Genomic DNA, 21,563 nt, shown 5'->3' on the forward strand with positions numbered 1-21,563 from the left:
AAAAGTATGATTCAACTCAGTTAGAACTTCTGGCTCAGTTGAATCGCAAGAGGATCACGTAAACATTGTATTCCTTCTACCCTAATTGATATTTTACTAATAGACTACCTAGTACTTACCTTCCCCAATACAATTGATATAAAAAGAATGTAACCACGGTCTCCTTGCATCCCCAAGAAATAACTTCTGCGACGGTAAATGAACTTCAACAGATTGAGTTTTCACAGCTGTCTCTCCATGATAAAGTTGAAATTAAGAAAAGAAGCCGTTCAACGCCTGATATTCAAATATCTCAGCCAGGCATTAGCAACAGCAAAGTGTATATTCGTAGCTTTAATGGTACCAACGGAAAAGTTGGCTTTGCGGCTGTGAACTAAAAAAGGCATTGTTCTGCTTTCCTTGTTTGTTGTTAGGGGGTGATGTAACATGGACAAAAGATAGTTTCAGAACTATTAGCAAAATGAAAGATAGAATTGAAAAGCATGAGAAGCACGTTGACAATGTAGTTTCCCTATCAATTTTGGGGACCATAAATATTAAAGAAAAACTTAGTGAGGCCTGCAGTCTTTCAATCAATCATCATAACACGAATGCTAAGAAGAACCGTGAAATTTTATCTAAAATAATATTGTATTTTATTTTGTGGGAACTTTGAAACTCCCTTACAAGGACATGATGAAAAAGATGATTCAGTAAATCCAAGTGTATTTAGAGGATTTTAAAATTTTGCATCTTAATTAGATCCAGATTTAAAGAACCACTTAGAAACCAGTAATGTCTTCAAAGGTGTTTCCAAGACTATTCAGAATGACATACTTGATTGTCTTTTACAAATATACCGTGATGAAATAAATAAGGGCAGAAATTAGCAAAGCTTCCTTTGTAGCTGTCATGGCTGATGATACAACAGATATGTCTGAACATAAACAAATGATCATTGTTTTACGGTACGTCTTGGATGAAAAAATACTTGAACGCATTTGGGGATTCTTATTCCAAAAAACCAAACCGCTGATGGGATATCAAAATGTATTCTACAACAATTAGATATAATCCTTCAAGGGAATCGCCAAAAACTGATAGCTCAGACATTTGATGATGCAAATGTCATAAAAGGCAAAAAAGCTGGTGCTCAGGCAAAAATTAAAGCAGTTTATAGTAATGCGCATTTCACTGTTATGCGCATCAACTTAATTTAATAATGAGAAATGCAGCAAGCATTACACGAAATGCTAGAATATTTATCTCTAACATTTTGGCTATTCCGACTTTCTTTTCTAGATCACCACAGCGTTTGTCCATTTTTCAAGAAGCATCTAGATGTAAGTATTCTACGTGTATCCGCCACAAGGTGGAACTTTAACATACATAAATAGAGTTCATGAAAATGTTCAAGCATAAAAAAACTGTCACTGAAATTCAGTCAACATCATATGTAGATGAAACCGTTGCAGAAGCGACAGGAATTCTGAAATATTTGAACGATGAAAATTTCCTATTTTGGTTTGAGCTATTTCATAAAATTATGTCTCATGTTGAAATTAATTCTCGGGAAATTAGCATATATAAAGTCAATGAATACATAACAAATTTCAAAACTGCTATTTTAGAGATAAGAAACACCAAATACTGTGAAAATCCTTCACAAACACTCAAGGGCGAAGCTAAAGAACTGTGTGACTATATATCTGTTGATATAACGGACAGATATTCTTCAACTAAACATTTAATACTTGCTAAATTGTTTTACAAGATAAGCTTTGCTAGTTTTAAGAAAAAAAACTACCTACAGAAGAGATATCCTTGACAACTGAAGCATATCCCATGATTGACAAAGAAAAGTTTGAAACTGAGCTAGAAATATTTTATAGTAGGTCAGATATCCATGAATATTGAAAAGTAATTGATCTTCTGAAATTTATTTTGGAAAACAATTTAAACGATGTTCTTAGTGAAATCACAAAACTCATAAAAATTATCTTGACAATTCCCATGACTACATAGGAGATAGAACGTTGTTTTTCAACTCTGAAAAAATAAAAACTTTTCTAAGGAACACCATGGGTTGCGAAAGACTAAATGCACTTGCAGTGCTTTCTATTGAAAAAAAAACGTTCTTCAGCAGTCATTCAGAAGTTAAGGAGAAAATTATCAATCTTTTCTCACAAATTAAAACAAGAAGAATGAAGTTTACTTTCAAATGAATGTAATAAGTAAAATATCTTCTTCTATCTTTCTATTCTATCTTCTATCTTCTTCTATCTATATAAATAAAATGAACTCATTTTTTCCCGTGGGATTTTGACCTTAATAGGATTAAAAATCAAGATATTTCATGCAAATACATTATGCACAAACGGCAGAACAATATCTGAGGTTTGTTATAGGCTTATTAGTTCTCAAATTCCTCGATAATCTTAGATTTCTATACTTTTTCTGCTGAGAAGTCACGGCCAAAATCGGTTAAGATCAATGGAAGTGGTAAAATATTTTCTCTCTAATAAATTCCTCCTCCCCCTGCCACCACTTAACACCGTTTGGAGATCGTTCACAAGGAACAGTTGAGAAGAGAACACCGGTTTGGCTTCGTAGTTCTTCCATGTGAAGTTATTTAAAATCACTAAACTAAGCTGCAGCGCTCTGTGGCGTAGTGGTTAGGGTGCTGGACAATTCACATTATATTTCCACGTTCGCGCCGACCTACCATAGTGGTTTTTTTTTTTTTTTTTTCCCTAAACAACTGGAATGGACTTTTCTTCGTGGCCGAACTGTTAACGTTGCAGATGTTTTTTTGTTTTTTTTTTCACACTTTATTTTCCTACTTTTACTCATGACTCCGGGTTTGATCCTTCCTACTTACCTACCATAACATTTTTTAAACCTCTCCCCCCTGGGCAACGCCGGGTACCCCGCTAGTCTTCTTCTTCTTTCTTTCTTTCTTCTTCTTCTATCTATCTATCTTCTCTTATTCTAATTTCTATCTATCTATCTATCTATCTTCTTCTATTCTTCTTCTATCTATCTTCTTCTATCTATCTTCTTCTCTTCTTTCTTTCTTCTTCTTCTATCTATCTATCTATTCTATCTATCTTCTATCTTCTTCTTCTATTCTTCTTCTATATAAATAAAATGAACTCATTTTTTCCCATGGGATTTTGACCTTAATAGGATTAAAAATCAAGATATTTCATGCAAATACATTATGCACAAACGGCAGAACAATATCTGAGGTTTGTTATAGGCTTATTAGTTCTCAAATTCCTCGATAATCTTAGATTTCTATACTTTTTCTGCTGAGAAGTCACGGCCAAAATCGGTTAAGATCAATGGAAGTGGTAAAATATTTTCTCTCTAATAAATTCCTCCTCCCCCTGCCACCACTTAACACCGTTTGGAGATCGTTCACAAGGAACAGTTGAGAAGAGAACACCGGTTTGGCTTCGTAGTTCTTCCATGTGAAGTTATTTAAAATCACTAAACTAAGCTGCAGCGCTCTGTGGCGTAGTGGTTAGGGTGCTGGACAATTCACATTATATTTCCACGTTCGCGCCGACCTACCATAGTGGGTTTTTTTTTTTTTTTTCCTAAACAACTGGAATGGACTTTTCTTCGTGGCCGAACTGTTAACGTTGCAGATGTTTTTTTGTTTTTTTTTTCACACTTTATTTTCCTACTTTTACTCATGACTCCGGGTTTGATCCTTCCTACTTACCTACCATAACATTTTTTAAACCTCTCCCCCCTGGGCAACGCCGGGTACCCCGCTAGTCTTCTTCTTCTTTCTTTCTTTCTTCTTCTTCTATCTATCTATCTTCTCTTATTCTAATTTCTATCTATCTATCTATCTATCTATCTATCTATCTTCTTCTATTCTTCTTCTATCTATCTTCTTCTATCTATCTTCTTCTCTTCTTTCTTTCTTCTTCTTCTATCTATCTATCTATTCTATCTATCTTCTATCTTCTATCTATCTATCTTCTTTCTTCTATCTATCTATATAAATAAAATGAACTCATTTTTTCCCATGGGATTTTGACCTTAATAGGATTAAAAATCAAGATATTTCATGCAAATACATTATGCACAAACGGCAGAACAATATCTGAGGTTTGTTATAGGCTTATTAGTTCTCAAATTCCTCGATAATCTTAGATTTCTATACTTTTTCTGCTGAGAAGTCACGGCCAAAATCGGTTAAGATCAATGGAAGTGGTAAAATATTTTCTCTCTAATAAATTCCTCCTCCCCCTGCCACCACTTAACACCGTTTGGAGATCGTTCACAAGGAACAGTTGAGAAGAGAACACCGGTTTGGCTTCGTAGTTCTTCCATGTGAAGTTATTTAAAATCACTAAACTAAGCTGCAGCGCTCTGTGGCGTAGTGGTTAGGGTGCTGGACAATTCACATTATATTTCCACGTTCGCGCCGACCTACCATAGTGGGTTTTTTTTTTTTTTTTCCTAAACAACTGGAATGGACTTTTCTTCGTGGCCGAACTGTTAACGTTGCAGATGTTTTTTTGTTTTTTTTTTCACACTTTATTTTCCTACTTTTACTCATGACTCCGGGTTTGATCCTTCCTACTTACCTACCATAACATTTTTTAAACCTCTCCCCCCTGGGCAACGCCGGGTACCCCGCTAGTCTTCTTCTTCTTTCTTTCTTTCTTCTTCTTCTATCTATCTATCTTCTCTTATTCTAATTTCTATCTATCTATCTATCTATCTTCTTCTATTCTTCTTCTATCTATCTTCTTCTATCTATCTTCTTCTCTTCTTTCTTTCTTCTTCTTCTATCTATCTATCTATTCTATCTATCTTCTATCTTCTTCTTCTATCTTCTATATAAATAAAATGAACTCATTTTTTCCCATGGGATTTTGACCTTAATAGGATTAAAAATCAAGATATTTCATGCAAATACATTATGCACAAACGGCAGAACAATATCTGAGGTTTGTTATAGGCTTATTAGTTCTCAAATTCCTCGATAATCTTAGATTTCTATACTTTTTCTGCTGAGAAGTCACGGCCAAAATCGGTTAAGATCAATGGAAGTGGTAAAATATTTTCTCTCTAATAAATTCCTCCTCCCCCTGCCACCACTTAACACCGTTTGGAGATCGTTCACAAGGAACAGTTGAGAAGAGAACACCGGTTTGGCTTCGTAGTTCTTCCATGTGAAGTTATTTAAAATCACTAAACTAAGCTGCAGCGCTCTGTGGCGTAGTGGTTAGGGTGCTGGACAATTCACATTATATTTCCACGTTCGCGCCGACCTACCATAGTGGGTTTTTTTTTTTTTTTCCTAAACAACTGGAATGGACTTTTCTTCGTGGCCGAACTGTTAACGTTGCAGATGTTTTTTTGTTTTTTTTTTCACACTTTATTTTCCTACTTTTACTCATGACTCCGGGTTTGATCCTTCCTACTTACCTACCATAACATTTTTTAAACCTCTCCCCCCTGGGCAACGCCGGGTACCCCGCTAGTCTTCTTCTTCTTTCTTTCTTTCTTCTTCTTCTATCTATCTATCTTCTCTTATCTATATAAATAAAATGAACTCATTTTTTCCCATGGGATTTTGACCTTAATAGGATTAAAAATCAAGATATTTCATGCAAATACATTATGCACAAACGGCAGAACAATATCTGAGGTTTGTTATAGGCTTATTAGTTCTCAAATTCCTCGATAATCTTAGATTTCTATACTTTTTCTGCTGAGAAGTCACGGCCAAAATCGGTTAAGATCAATGGAAGTGGTAAAATATTTTCTCTCTAATAAATTCCTCCTCCCCCTGCCACCACTTAACACCGTTTGGAGATCGTTCACAAGGAACAGTTGAGAAGAGAACACCGGTTTGGCTTCGTAGTTCTTCCATGTGAAGTTATTTAAAATCACTAAACTAAGCTGCAGCGCTCTGTGGCGTAGTGGTTAGGGTGCTGGACAATTCACATTATATTTCCACGTTCGCGCCGACCTACCATAGTGGGTTTTTTTTTTTTTTTTCCTAAACAACTGGAATGGACTTTTCTTCGTGGCCGAACTGTTAACGTTGCAGATGTTTTTTTGTTTTTTTTTTCACACTTTATTTTCCTACTTTTACTCATGACTCCGGGTTTGATCCTTCCTACTTACCTACCATAACATTTTTTAAACCTCTCCCCCCTGGGCAACGCCGGGTACCCCGCTAGTCTTCTTCTTCTTTCTTTCTTTCTTCTTCTTCTATCTATCTATCTTCTCTTATCTATATAAATAAAATGAACTCATTTTTTCCCATGGGATTTTGACCTTAATAGGATTAAAAATCAAGATATTTCATGCAAATACATTATGCACAAACGGCAGAACAATATCTGAGGTTTGTTATAGGCTTATTAGTTCTCAAATTCCTCGATAATCTTAGATTTCTATACTTTTTCTGCTGAGAAGTCACGGCCAAAATCGGTTAAGATCAATGGAAGTGGTAAAATATTTTCTCTCTAATAAATTCCTCCTCCCCCTGCCACCACTTAACACCGTTTGGAGATCGTTCACAAGGAACAGTTGAGAAGAGAACACCGGTTTGGCTTCGTAGTTCTTCCATGTGAAGTTATTTAAAATCACTAAACTAAGCTGCAGCGCTCTGTGGCGTAGTGGTTAGGGTGCTGGACAATTCACATTATATTTCCACGTTCGCGCCGACCTACCATAGTGGTTTTTTTTTTTTTTTTTTCCTAAACAACTGGAATGGACTTTTCTTCGTGGCCGAACTGTTAACGTTGCAGATGTTTTTTTGTTTTTTTTTTCACACTTTATTTTCCTACTTTTACTCATGACTCCGGGTTTGATCCTTCCTACTTACCTACCATAACATTTTTTAAACCTCTCCCCCCTGGGCAACGCCGGGTACCCCGCTAGTCTTCTTCTTCTTTCTTTCTTTCTTCTTCTTCTATCTATCTATCTTCTCTTATTCTAATTTCTATCTATCTATCTATCTATCTATCTATCTATCTTCTTCTATTCTTCTTCTATCTATCTTCTTCTATCTATCTTCTTCTCTTCTTTCTTTCTTCTTCTTCTATCTATCTATCTATTCTATCTATCTTCTATCTTCTATCTATCTATCTTTCTTCTATATAAATAAAATGAACTCATTTTTTCCCATGGGATATTGACCTTAATAGGATTAAAAATCAAGATATTTCATGCAAATACATTATGCACAAACGGCAGAACAATATCTGAGGTTTGTTATAGGCTTATTAGTTCTCAAATTCCTCGATAATCTTAGATTTCTATACTTTTTCTGCTGAGAAGTCACGGCCAAAATCGGTTAAGATCAATGGAAGTGGTAAAATATTTTCTCTCTAATAAATTCCTCCTCCCCCTGCCACCACTTAACACCGTTTGGAGATCGTTCACAAGGAACAGTTGAGAAGAGAACACCGGTTTGGCTTCGTAGTTCTTCCATGTGAAGTTATTTAAAATCACTAAACTAAGCTGCAGCGCTCTGTGGCGTAGTGGTTAGGGTGCTGGACAATTCACATTATATTTCCACGTTCGCGCCGACCTACCATAGTGGGTTTTTTTTTTTTTTTTTCCTAAACAACTGGAATGGACTTTTCTTCGTGGCCGAACTGTTAACGTTGCAGATGTTTTTTTGTTTTTTTTTTCACACTTTATTTTCCTACTTTTACTCATGACTCCGGGTTTGATCCTTCCTACTTACCTACCATAACATTTTTTAAACCTCTCCCCCCTGGGCAACGCCGGGTACCCCGCTAGTCTTCTTCTTCTTTCTTTCTTTCTTCTTCTTCTATCTATCTATCTTCTCTTATTCTAATTTCTATCTATCTATCTTCTTCTATTCTTCTTCTATCTATCTTCTTCTATCTATCTTCTTCTCTTCTTTCTTTCTTCTTCTTCTATCTATCTATCTATTCTATCTATCTTCTATCTTCTATCTATCTATCTTTCTTCTATATAAATAAAATGAACTCATTTTTTCCCATGGGATTTTGACCTTAATAGGATTAAAAATCAAGATATTTCATGCAAATACATTATGCACAAACGGCAGAACAATATCTGAGGTTTGTTATAGGCTTATTAGTTCTCAAATTCCTCGATAATCTTAGATTTCTATACTTTTTCTGCTGAGAAGTCACGGCCAAAATCGGTTAAGATCAATGGAAGTGGTAAAATATTTTCTCTCTAATAAATTCCTCCTCCCCCTGCCACCACTTAACACCGTTTGGAGATCGTTCACAAGGAACAGTTGAGAAGAGAACACCGGTTTGGCTTCGTAGTTCTTCCATGTGAAGTTATTTAAAATCACTAAACTAAGCTGCAGCGCTCTGTGGCGTAGTGGTTAGGGTGCTGGACAATTCACATTATATTTCCACGTTCGCGCCGACCTACCATAGTGGGTTTTTTTTTTTTTTTTTTCCTAAACAACTGGAATGGACTTTTCTTCGTGGCCGAACTGTTAACGTTGCAGATGTTTTTTTGTTTTTTTTTTCACACTTTATTTTCCTACTTTTACTCATGACTCCGGGTTTGATCCTTCCTACTTACCTACCATAACATTTTTTAAACCTCCCCCCCCTGGGCAACGCCGGGTACCCCGCTAGTCTTCTTCTTCTTTCTTTCTTTCTTCTTCTTCTATCTATCTATCTTCTCTTATTCTAATTTCTATCTATCTATCTATCTATCTATCTATCTTCTTCTATTCTTCTTCTATCTATCTTCTTCTATCTATCTTCTTCTCTTCTTTCTTTCTTCTTCTTCTATCTATCTATCTATTCTATCTATCTTCTATCTTCTATCTATCTATCTTTCTATATAAATAAAATGAACTCATTTTTTCCCATGGGATTTTGACCTTAATAGGATTAAAAATCAAGATATTTCATGCAAATACATTATGCACAAACGGCAGAACAATATCTGAGGTTTGTTATAGGCTTATTAGTTCTCAAATTCCTCGATAATCTTAGATTTCTATACTTTTTCTGCTGAGAAGTCACGGCCAAAATCGGTTAAGATCAATGGAAGTGGTAAAATATTTTCTCTCTAATAAATTCCTCCTCCCCCTGCCACCACTTAACACCGTTTGGAGATCGTTCACAAGGAACAGTTGAGAAGAGAACACCGGTTTGGCTTCGTAGTTCTTCCATGTGAAGTTATTTAAAATCACTAAACTAAGCTGCAGCGCTCTGTGGCGTAGTGGTTAGGGTGCTGGACAATTCACATTATATTTCCACGTTCGCGCCGACCTACCATAGTGGGTTTTTTTTTTTTTTTTTCCTAAACAACTGGAATGGACTTTTCTTCGTGGCCGAACTGTTAACGTTGCAGATGTTTTTTTGTTTTTTTTTTCACACTTTATTTTCCTACTTTTACTCATGACTCCGGGTTTGATCCTTCCTACTTACCTACCATAACATTTTTTAAACCTCTCCCCCCTGGGCAACGCCGGGTACCCCGCTAGTCTTCTTCTTCTTTCTTTCTTTCTTCTTCTTCTATCTATCTATCTTCTCTTATTCTAATTTCTATCTATCTATCTATCTATCTATCTATCTTCTTCTATTCTTCTTCTATCTATCTTCTTCTATCTATCTTCTTCTCTTCTTTCTTTCTTCTTCTTCTATCTATCTATCTATTCTATCTATCTTCTATCTTCTATCTATCTATCTTTCTATATAAATAAAATGAACTCATTTTTTCCCATGGGATTTTGACCTTAATAGGATTAAAAATCAAGATATTTCATGCAAATACATTATGCACAAACGGCAGAACAATATCTGAGGTTTGTTATAGGCTTATTAGTTCTCAAATTCCTCGATAATCTTAGATTTCTATACTTTTTCTGCTGAGAAGTCACGGCCAAAATCGGTTAAGATCAATGGAAGTGGTAAAATATTTTCTCTCTAATAAATTCCTCCTCCCCCTGCCACCACTTAACACCGTTTGGAGATCGTTCACAAGGAACAGTTGAGAAGAGAACACCGGTTTGGCTTCGTAGTTCTTCCATGTGAAGTTATTTAAAATCACTAAACTAAGCTGCAGCGCTCTGTGGCGTAGTGGTTAGGGTGCTGGACAATTCACATTATATTTCCACGTTCGCGCCGACCTACCATAGTGGGTTTTTTTTTTTTTTTTCCTAAACAACTGGAATGGACTTTTCTTCGTGGCCGAACTGTTAACGTTGCAGATGTTTTTTTGTTTTTTTTTTCACACTTTATTTTCCTACTTTTACTCATGACTCCGGGTTTGATCCTTCCTACTTACCTACCATAACATTTTTTAAACCTCTCCCCCCTGGGCAACGCCGGGTACCCCGCTAGTCTTCTTCTTCTTTCTTTCTTTCTTCTTCTTCTATCTATCTATCTTCTCTTATTCTAATTTCTATCTATCTATCTATCTATCTATCTATCTTCTTCTATTCTTCTTCTATCTATCTTCTTCTATCTATCTTCTTCTCTTCTTTCTTTCTTCTTCTTCTATCTATCTATCTATTCTATCTATCTTCTATCTTCTATCTATCTTCTTCTATTCTTCTATATCTATATAAATAAAATGAACTCATTTTTTCCCATGGGATTTTGACCTTTATAGGATAAAAAATCAAGATATTTCATGCAAATACATTATGCACAAACGGCAGAACAATATCTGAGGTTTGTTATAGGCTTATTAGTTCTCAAATTCCTCGATAATCTTAGATTTCTATACTTTTTCTGCTGAGAAGTCACGGCCAAAATCGGTTAAGATCAATGGAAGTGGTAAAATATTTTCTCTCTAATAAATTCCTCCTCCCCCTGCCACCACTTAACACCGTTTGGAGATCGTTCACAAGGAACAGTTGAGAAGAGAACACCGGTTTGGCTTCGTAGTTCTTCCATGTGAAGTTATTTAAAATCACTAAACTAAGCTGCAGCGCTCTGTGGCGTAGTGGTTAGGGTGCTGGACAATTCACATTATATTTCCACGTTCGCGCCGACCTACCATAGTGTTTTTTTTTTTTTTTTTTTTTTTTCCTAAACAACTGGAATGGACTTTTCTTCGTGGCCGAACTGTTAACGTTGCAGATGTTTTTTTGTTTTTTTTTCACACTTTATTTTCCTACTTTTACTCATGACTCCGGGTTTGATCCTTCCTACTTACCTACCATAACATTTTTTAAACCTCTCCCCCCCGGGCAACGCCGGGTACCCCGCTAGTCTTCTTCTTCCTTCTTTCTTTCTTCTTCTTCTATCTATCTATCTATCTTCTCTTATTCTAATTTCTATCTATCTATCTATCTATCTATCTATCTATCTTCTTCTATTCTTCTTCTATCTATCTTCTTCTATCTATCTTCTTCTCTTCTTTCTTTCTTCTTCTTCTATCTATCTATCTATTCTATCTATCTTCTATCTTCTATCTATCTTCTTCTATTCTATCTATATAAATAAAATGAACTCATTTTCTCCCATGGGATTTTGACCTTAATAGGATAAAAAATCAAGATATTTCATGCAAATACATTATGCACAAACGGCAGAACAATATCTGAGGTTTGTTATAGGCTTATTAGTTCTCAAATTCCTCGATAATCTTAGATTTCTATACTTTTTCTGCTGAGAAGTCACGGCCAAAATCGGTTAAGATCAATGGAAGTGGTAAAATATTTTCTCTCTAATAAATTCCTCCTCCCCCTGCCACCACTTAACACCGTTTGGAGATCGTTCACAAGGAACAGTTGAGAAGAGAACACCGGTTTGGCTTCGTAGTTCTTCCATGTGAAGTTATTTAAAATCACTAAACTAAGCTGCAGTGCTCTGTGGCGTAGTGGTTAGGGTGCTGGACAATTCACATTATATTTCCACGTTCGCGCCGACCTACCATAGTGTTTTTTTTTTGTTTTTTTTTTTCCTAAACAACTGGAATGGACTTTTCTTCGTGGCCGAACTGTTAACGTTGCAGATGTTTTTTTGTTTTTTTTTCACACTTTATTTTCCTACTTTTACTCATGACTCCGGGTTTGATCCTTCCTACTTACCTACCATAACATTTTTTAAACCTCTCCCCCCCGGGCAACGCCGGGTACCCCGCTAGTCTTCTTCTTCCTTCTTTCTTTCTTCTTCTTCTATCTATCTATCTATCTTCTCTTATTCTAATTTCTATCTATCTATCTATCTATCTATCTATCTATCTATCTTCTTCTATTCTTCTTCTATCTATCTTCTTCTATCTATCTTCTTCTCTTCTTTCTTTCTTCTTCTTCTATCTATCTATCTATTCTATCTATCTTCTATCTTCTATCTATCTTCTTCTATTCTTCTATATAAATAAAATGAACTCATTTTCTCCCATGGGATTTTGACCTTAATAGGATAAAAAATCAAGATATTTCATGCAAATACATTATGCACAAACGGCAGAACAATATCTGAGGTTTGTTATAGGCTTATTAGTTCTCAAATTCCTCGATAATCTTAGATTTCTATACTTTTTCTGCTGAGAAGTCACGGCCAAAATCGGTTAAGATCAATGGAAGTGGTAAAATATTTTCTCTCTAATAAATTCCTCCTCCCCCTGCCACCACTTAACACCGTTTGGAGATCGTTCACAAGGAACAGTTGAGAAGAGAACACCGGTTTGGCTTCGTAGTTCTTCCATGTGAAGTTATTTAAAATCACTAAACTAAGCTGCAGCGCTCTGTGGCGTAGTGGTTAGGGTGCTGGACAATTCACATTATATTTCCACGTTCGCGCCGACCTACCATAGTGTTTTTTTTTTTTTTTTTTTTTCCTAAACAACTGGAATGGACTTTTCTTCGTGGCCGAACTGTTAACGTTGCAGATGTTTTTTTGTTTTTTTTTCACACTTTATTTTCCTACTTTTACTCATGACTCCGGGTTTGATCCTTCCTACTTACCTACCATAACATTTTTTAAACCTCTCCCCCCCCGGGCAACGCCGGGTACCCCGCTAGTTTAAAATATTAACATCTATTTAGGATTCCTTTAAGTTATTGTATTTTTATACGTGTGCATAGGTATAAATTATATTTTTTATGTTTGTTTTATTTTTACACAATATTAAAACAATAGGTATTTTCTTTAAAGCAGCACCCCCACTAATCTTAGGCACGAGCCGCCACTGTTATGTATGTATGCACATCGTAAAGCGGGACCGGATGGACGGTTTCAACGCCCAAGCAAGACGATTTGAATTCTATAATATAATGGATATACATTATTTTGTCATTCTCCTTCAGTTATTTTCGTATTTATCTTTTCTTCGTTTCTCATTTCTTTGGTTTATAGCACGTGAGCTACATATATATTTGATTCATCAGATTATATATATCGTTATCATCTTCTCATTTAAACAAAATAGAAAAAGTTTCCCTATAAATCTTTGCCATCCAATTTTTCAGTTCTGCCGATTTGTTTTTATTTTAATATCAGGGTCAAAATTATTAAGAAAACGATCACAATAATTTACAAGACCAAGTACTTTCAATTCTGATAAGCATTATTTAAACAACGCAACACACGTGTGCATTTGTTTGTTTAATATTTGTAAAGTCTATTTTATCATTATTTTTAGTTTTGTTAAGAGGCGGAAGACAGTTTCTCTTCATATATTTGAATTTAATTTAGTGCTCTTTCGGACATTTTTATTTTGATCGTTTTTTTCCTTTCTCATTTCTTTGATTATCCACCATCTTGTTTTGGGGGAAGAGGTAATTTTTAACGAGCTATTCTTTAATAGATTTTGTATGTGAAGGTGTCATTCAGTGAACGTTCCCTCAAATGGAATCCATTCATTGGTTTACTTCTCACAAATCATTCTTCAATATTTTATATTTTAAGCAACCTCTTTTGACTAGAGAGTTCTAGATTTCCTTGAGTTTTGCTTCCAACTGAGTTTTATACTTGTTATGGCTTGCTTCTTGCAGAGTCTTCTTCCAAAAGCTTTTGTAACAATAACGGAAACGCCATGCATATAAGCTACTTATTTTTTTAATTGTTTAATTGCTATATACCAAAATTGCATGCTTTCTTCACTCTGTCATTATTTTGAACAAGCCCCGCAGCTAAGCACTCTTTAAGAGCAACCATGTTTCAACCTTGATCGATAAACTTCACCAATTAAACTTTTAATTAGCACAGCATTCCAATTTGTAGTTAATCTAAAAGGTGCTGATTAAACTAACCCATATTATTATTATTATTATTATTATTATTATTATTATTATTATTATTATTATTATTATAATTTGTACTCACTAGGAGTTCTCACTCAATTCATCAACAGAGATTACTCACTGACAACAACCGGTGGTGTTCTCTGGAACCTGAGTGACAACATGTCTCCCCAGATTTACAGTACTCTTCACTTCTTCCGATAACCTTTACAAATGAATTTGCATTATCGCAACAGCCATTTACCATTGACATCTTGATGAGAATGATCATTGGTCTTCACTGGAATGGTGACAAGCCTTCCCAAAGTCCCAGTCCTCTTCTCACTCATCCAGTGGGGGTCTAATAGTAGTAGTAGTAGTAGTAGTAGTAGTAGTAGTAGTAGTAAAATATATTTATGGCAACTAAATTACACATAAACGATTTTCTTCAGGAATGAAACACGAACTTTTCTGCGTAGCTTACTTAGTATAGTATATGTATATACTCTTATTAATCTTTACTTTCGTATTGAGCACTATTGAAGTAAATACTGAAAAAAACGCAATATATTATATTATCTTATAATATAATACGTGTATATATTTCCCTCACACACACACACACACACACACACACACACACACACACACACACACACACATATATATTTATATGAATTTAGCCAAAAATGGCACCGGTAAAAATGGATAGTAAATATATAAATGTTAAATGCATTCAAGAGTGATAACTAATGCATTTAACAAGGTTATTAAGAGTGCTCAATAAAAGAAGAGCAAGATATATTTTTTAATAATATAAACAAATTCACATGGTCGCGGCGACACTGGAAATGCTAATGTTTCATACAAATAGTCCGTTAAAAACAGGAGTCTTCGTCAGGCGATTTAATAAATGGTTGTTTTCTACAGAAGAAATCAGTTCTCAATATATATATATATATATATATATATATATATATATATATATATATATATATATATATATATATATGCATATATATGTATATATATGACTACTTCGTTTAATCACATAAATTAATATACGAAATGTATAATTTATGCGTGAACTTTAAGCATTTACTTCAACAATGCTCAATACATAGGTAGAGCTAGGTAGTAGGTTATAAAAATATATATGGCAATTAAGCTACACAGAATATTCCGCGTTTCAATCTTGTGAGATTTCGTCAGGCGTATGCATGAATTCTCACGAGAATCAAACGCGGAATATTCTGTGTAGCTTAATTGCCAAATATATTTTTATAACTTACTATATATATATATATGTTTTTATTTGTTTTTGTTAGCGATACTTTTTGAATGAATTCAATTATTCATAGGAAACTGCATTTTTACCTAAATGCGAGTTGGGAATAATTTTCCCTTTGACCAATTTGGTACCTCCTTAAATGGGGAGCGGCATATATATTATTTTTTTAAATATAATTATCCACTGACACGTGTTTCGTCATCTACGACTCATCAGAGTGGCTGAATTTAGCGAGACTCAAAAGCGGGACGCCATGATAACCTCGCCTGGCTACTAAATGTATCGCATTTTTATGTAGATGTTTTTTATTTGTTTTTGTTAGCGATACTTTTTGATTGAATTCAATTATTCATAATTATAATTCATAATTATAATTCATAATTATCCACTATAATAATGATAATTAGTCATAATTGAATGCATTCAAAAAGTATAACTAACAAAAACAAATAAAAACATCTACATAAAAACGCGATACATTTAGTAGTCAGGCGAGGCAGTCGCGTGGTAGAGGTTTAGGCTTCTTATCATGGGGTTCCGATTGCGAGTCTCGCTAGATTCAGCACTCTGATGAGTCATAGACGACGAAACACGTGTCAGTGGATAATTAACCGACACCTTGCTGCCCAAATCCCTACATAGTACTCCAGTAGTTGTTGCCCCTGATAGTAGCCCCCTACACCAAAGTGGCAATTTGCCTTGTTTGGGGTGAAAATGTAATAAAAAAAAAAAAAAAAAAAATGTAGATATAGATATTGAGAACTGGTTTCTTATGTGGAAAACAAATATATGTTATGTGAAAAACATATATATATATATATATATATATATATATATATATATATATATATATATATATATATACTAGCATTTCAGCCCGGCGTTGCCCGGGTGTTTGGAGGTGTATGCTGAGCAAAAAAAAGAGTAAATTTTTTTTTTAATTTGACCCCTATTATGACCCCTTAAAATTTATAGTTTCGGGCTCAAATCACTTTATTAAGTTAGATCCAGGTTCAAGGAACCTATATCTAAAATTTCAAGTGTCTAGACCCAAAATTGTCGGAGGAGTTTGGTAGAGTTCTTAAAGGTCAAATCGTTGAAATTTGACCCCTTAACAGCCAAATTTCTGGCTGACACCCGTCACATCGATTTTCCCAAATCTCAGTACCCGGCGTTTCAAATTTCGAGTCTATAGACTAAAAATTGACAGAGTTATTGCGTAGGGAAATGTACACAGACACACAGACAGACAGACAGACAGACAGACACGTTCACTTTTATATATATATATATATATATATATATATATATATATATATATATATATATATATATATATATATATATATATATATATATCACTAGCCTCATTTATCATTTTTGTATAGTACCCGGTGAAAGCTGTGTATTGGTGCTAGGTGACAAAAGCAGCAATATAAGTAAAATAAATACGTTTCTGTGACTATAAACATGTCAGAGTTGCGAATTTGACACTTAGAAAAATCAATTGTAACAAAAGTTTAGCTTGATTTGATTCGAACATTTTTACGAGTAAAATTAAATGAGACATTTCCCAGCTGTTCCACTCATACCAATAAAGATGTTTCATCGGCTCAAACTCGAGATAATTTATAACTAGTAATTAAAAATTTACTCAATTTTCTTATCAGTTTGTTCTAGCTGGAGATGGGGCATCCGACCGGATGTCAGACATTCTATCTATCTTATATATTTCATATCTTATAAGACAGCACACCTTGGTATACTTTGGTGTTTAGTTTCAAGCCGACTTCGAAGATGTGAGATGGCATGATGCGGCTCTCACTTGAAACCACACCAAAGACCATAATCTTTGTTTTCATTACTCTGGGCACGTTTCTGTTATTTGTGACAATTCGTAATGCATGCTAGTGGGGTTGGCAATGGTCCTGTTATCATAAGGTGGATCGGCAGAGAGCATGAGTTGTACAGCAACGCATCTTTGATCTCGCTTGTTGAATATTGTGTCACTTTCAGACATGATAGAGGGCTCTTATAACTCTTGTCTGCAACAAAAGAAAGAAAACCGGAAATGGAGTCATGTCGTCTTTTTTAGGGTGACAATTTTATCGTTCCATCTTGTATAGTAGCCGTCTCTCAGTAGACCCCTCCAGCTGGATGTCAGGTGACTCACATTGCTGAGACCAATTTTCAGTCAATTAATGTGTTTTGAATATCAACATTTGGGGGGAGGGGTCACGCATAAACAATGACCAGTGGCCTGGATACATGTAGTGTATTTGGCTAAAGTTTTTGGAAAGTGCCAAGAACAGCGTTAACAATTAATAAATATGTAGTTAAATTGACAAATGAAAAGATTAATAAGTACATGAATGGGTCACCAGTTAGCAAGTGCTAACTCAACAACATGATTTTAGGAATGAGATGAGAAAACAAGTATTAACGAATAAAATATATTTACATATCAACAATTTTATAGAAATATCAAATATACTTTGAAAAACCAAAGTTTTTTTCAGGAGTTTTAAAGTTTATGAATAGGCGTGTGTTTACTGGAGATCGAGCATTAGGCTTAAAGGGATTTTACCATTCCTCATTGGGTCTTCTTTGATGAGCGTTTGGAGAGTAGAGGCAGGCGCCGCAAAAGCCAGGAAGAACTCTGAATTTATATTCATCAAGTCTCTGTTTTATAATCCTATATAATTTCACACTGGATTACTACATTCATGTATAGGTGTTATTTTTTTAGGTTTAGAAATATTTACATTAATTAGAAATTATTTGATTTGACACCTTCATGTTTAAAGTTAATAGCTGTAAGAAAGTGACGAAGAGGGCATATCGAAACGGACTGGAGAAAGAAAGAAAGTAAACACTCAATACCATTTGCATTTTAGCATGCATCCGAATCGCATTACGATGCAAAAATTCGACAATAAAAGAAGTGAAAAGGAAAGAAGGACGCGTAAACCAACCAAACAAAGAAGAAAAGATATGTTTTATCACGCTTGTTCGTCTCGTACGTCGATTCCTCATCTACCATATATCTACTGCTTAAGCCACATGACCCTCCGTATACCCGAGAAGGGCAATTTGATCATGAAGCAACTTTTGTTTGCTTTGTTGAATGGATCTTTGAATTTGTTAACATAGCTTTAACATTCATAATAATGTTATGATCTTGAAAGGTGAAAAAGAAATAGAACAATATCTAGGTAGAGTTAACACGAATATGTATTTACAGAACTACAGAAGTGATGTATACGGTGGAATGATAAAGTTGTCGCCCTAAAGAAAACAACACTACAGCTTTATTTTAAACTTTTATTTTAAAGAAATCAATTCAGATAACTTGATTATGTAGTAGAGCTGACAGCTATTCAATGTAGCCGCCTTCAGCTTCAATCGCCGTCTTGATGCTGGTCGGAAATCGGGAGCATGCCTTTTCCATAAGCGCCGGCGGGGGCTTGATGAATACTCGGTGAATGGCAGTGATCAGGTGGGCTTTGGTGTTGTGGGAGGTCATGTTTGTGACGTTCTCGACGTATGACCAAACGAAGTAGTCTGTGGGTTCAGGTCAGTGGAGGAGGCATGGCCAATGAGTGAAGGGTACAAAGTCTCAGCACTCCTTCTGAAACATAGCCTGGATCTCTTTAAACTTGTGGGCCAATGCAGAGTCCTGCTGCCATACTCAGGGTCTGCTAGCAACCACCTGATTGCACCAGGGGATTACCACACTCATCGGCACATCCAGGTATATTTTGGCATTGACTTTCAAGTCAACTTCAAAGATGTGAGCTGGCATGATGTGGCCCTCACTTGAAACGACACCAAAGACAATAACAGTGGCTGGAAACTTTGTTTTCATCACTCTGGGCACGTTCCTGTTATTCATGGCAATCGATCGATGCATTTTTAGGGTGCTCACAATGGTCCTGTTGTCGTAACTTGGATCGGTAAAAAGCATAAATTGTACAGCAGCGCATCTCCGATCTCATTTATTGAACATTGTATAACTTTCAGACATGATAGAAGGCTCTTATCGCCTTTGGGATTTGTACACAACTGTCCAAGTAGTAGATGGTTTGCAACAAAAAAAGAAGCTCTGTTTTCATCAAACGGAAATGGAATCATATCGTTTTTTTCTATGGCGACAAGTTTATTGTGCTGCCAAAATCCAATGACAGTGAATCAAATATGATGACTATTAGACCAGCATGACACGATCTTTAAAAGATGTTTTCACACTACTTATTTATAACATAAGTAATCTGTAGTGTAGACTATATACGCATGCGCAATCGTGAAACAGTTGAACATCAGATAAAAATCCCAGTACCAATTTTTCAATTTTTACCCCTTACCAGGCCTTTTTTCCGGATTAAACCGATTAAAAAGTTTTCCATGTTTGAATACTCTATATACCAAATATGAAGTCTGTAGAATTAGAATTCGTTGAGTATATAGCTTGAGAAGTGTCCTCACACACGCACATTCTCAGTTTTATAGAAATACTAGCAGGTCCCCCGACATTGCTCGGTCGTAAAATACGCATAAATATTATATTTCAATTCATATAGAAACTGAAATATGTGTATGCGAGTATTATGTTTTTTTCTTAACAGTTCATATTCCCCCCACCCCACATAAATATGCGAGCTGAGATTGAAACCAAAACTAAAAACAGTGAGTCAAGTACAGTAACTATTCACATCATTTATTGATATAATTATAAAACAATGGATCGAAGTACAATGTATGCCACAGTTATCTTCCTTGACAACGAGAAGGAGTGATCAGACGATTGGTCCGTTATAGAGTCCTTTGTAAACAAGTTCATGTTGAGCCATCCCCATTAAATTCTACCCAATTTACACTTAAAAGGATAAGGTTTTACTGACTCCATATCAAAAGGTTGCGTGTTCATATCACGTCGGGGTCACCATTTTTAAAGGGTAAGGTTTTATTCTCAATAAAGTATATTTAATTAAGAACACAGCACAAAAGGAACAAAAAAGAACATTAACGATTACTACACTACCACCTTACACTCATTAACCCTTATACTCAGGTGGTTTTCGGAACTTGATAAGTGGTAACTCCCAAGTAAAAAAAACAACAAGTCATCATGTATTCAAAAATCAAAAAGAAACTCTGTTATCTATCCAATTGAAGAATATGTTCGAATACATTTCTAATTCACATTCATATTTCTATATAGCACTCTTTATCCATTCTTTGTATATTTGCCACTTTAAGGTATTTTATACTTGGTTGGCATCTATAATATAAATCTCACCTGTCTGTTTAAATGTATATATGTATGTATGTATATCTTGGAAAAAACTTTCGACGGAGGCGACGGATTTTTACGAGATTGGTATCATTTTGAAGCTCGGTCCTTCGGACGACAAATATCGAAAAATTGACCAAAAACATTAATTCCTTCACCCTCAACTGAGCTCTTTTCTACAAGGAGGGATCGCTTTTTTCGCCAATATTTTCAGAAGTCATTGTTTCTTTTCGATTGTCTAGCCTTGATTTAAACCTACGTTACTTCCGGTTTGGCGATGGGCGCAACAGCTAACACGTCATGTTTTTTTTCTTTTTCTTACTTCCTTCTTTCGAGCCTACCTGCCTACTACCACATTTTTTGTTTGTTTTTGCGCTCTCAATTTGCCTTTTTTTTTTTTTTTTTTGCTCAACCAACACTCTTACAAACACCTTCATTTTTTTTTTTCGGCCTTCGCGCCTCGGGTTCGAGCCTGCCTGCCTACTACAATTTTAAAAAAAAAAATTTTCTCAACACACACCTACAAACAACCAGGCAAGACCGGACACCCAGGCTAATTACTATATCCTTCGTTTCTGACTACATGTTGTAACAGAACGTGGGTGCGCATTTGTTAGCAACAGCAGAAGCAGCAAATGCAAATGACCGGGCTGACTGCATGATGTGGCAGCAGAGATAAAAGGAACACGCGTTCAGAGAGATGGGAGCGGTATTCGAAATGTATTCGAGACACGAGAAAGACGTGTTATAGACAGACAAGGAAAGACGTGCCATAGGAAGACATGCGAAAAACGTGTAAAAGAAAGACA

The sequence above is a fragment of the Euprymna scolopes genome, chromosome 20, assembly GCF_053919585.1.
Source record: "Euprymna scolopes isolate OS-2025 chromosome 20, ASM5391958v1, whole genome shotgun sequence".
NCBI classification, from domain to species: Eukaryota; Metazoa; Mollusca; class Cephalopoda; order Sepiida; family Sepiolidae; genus Euprymna; species Euprymna scolopes.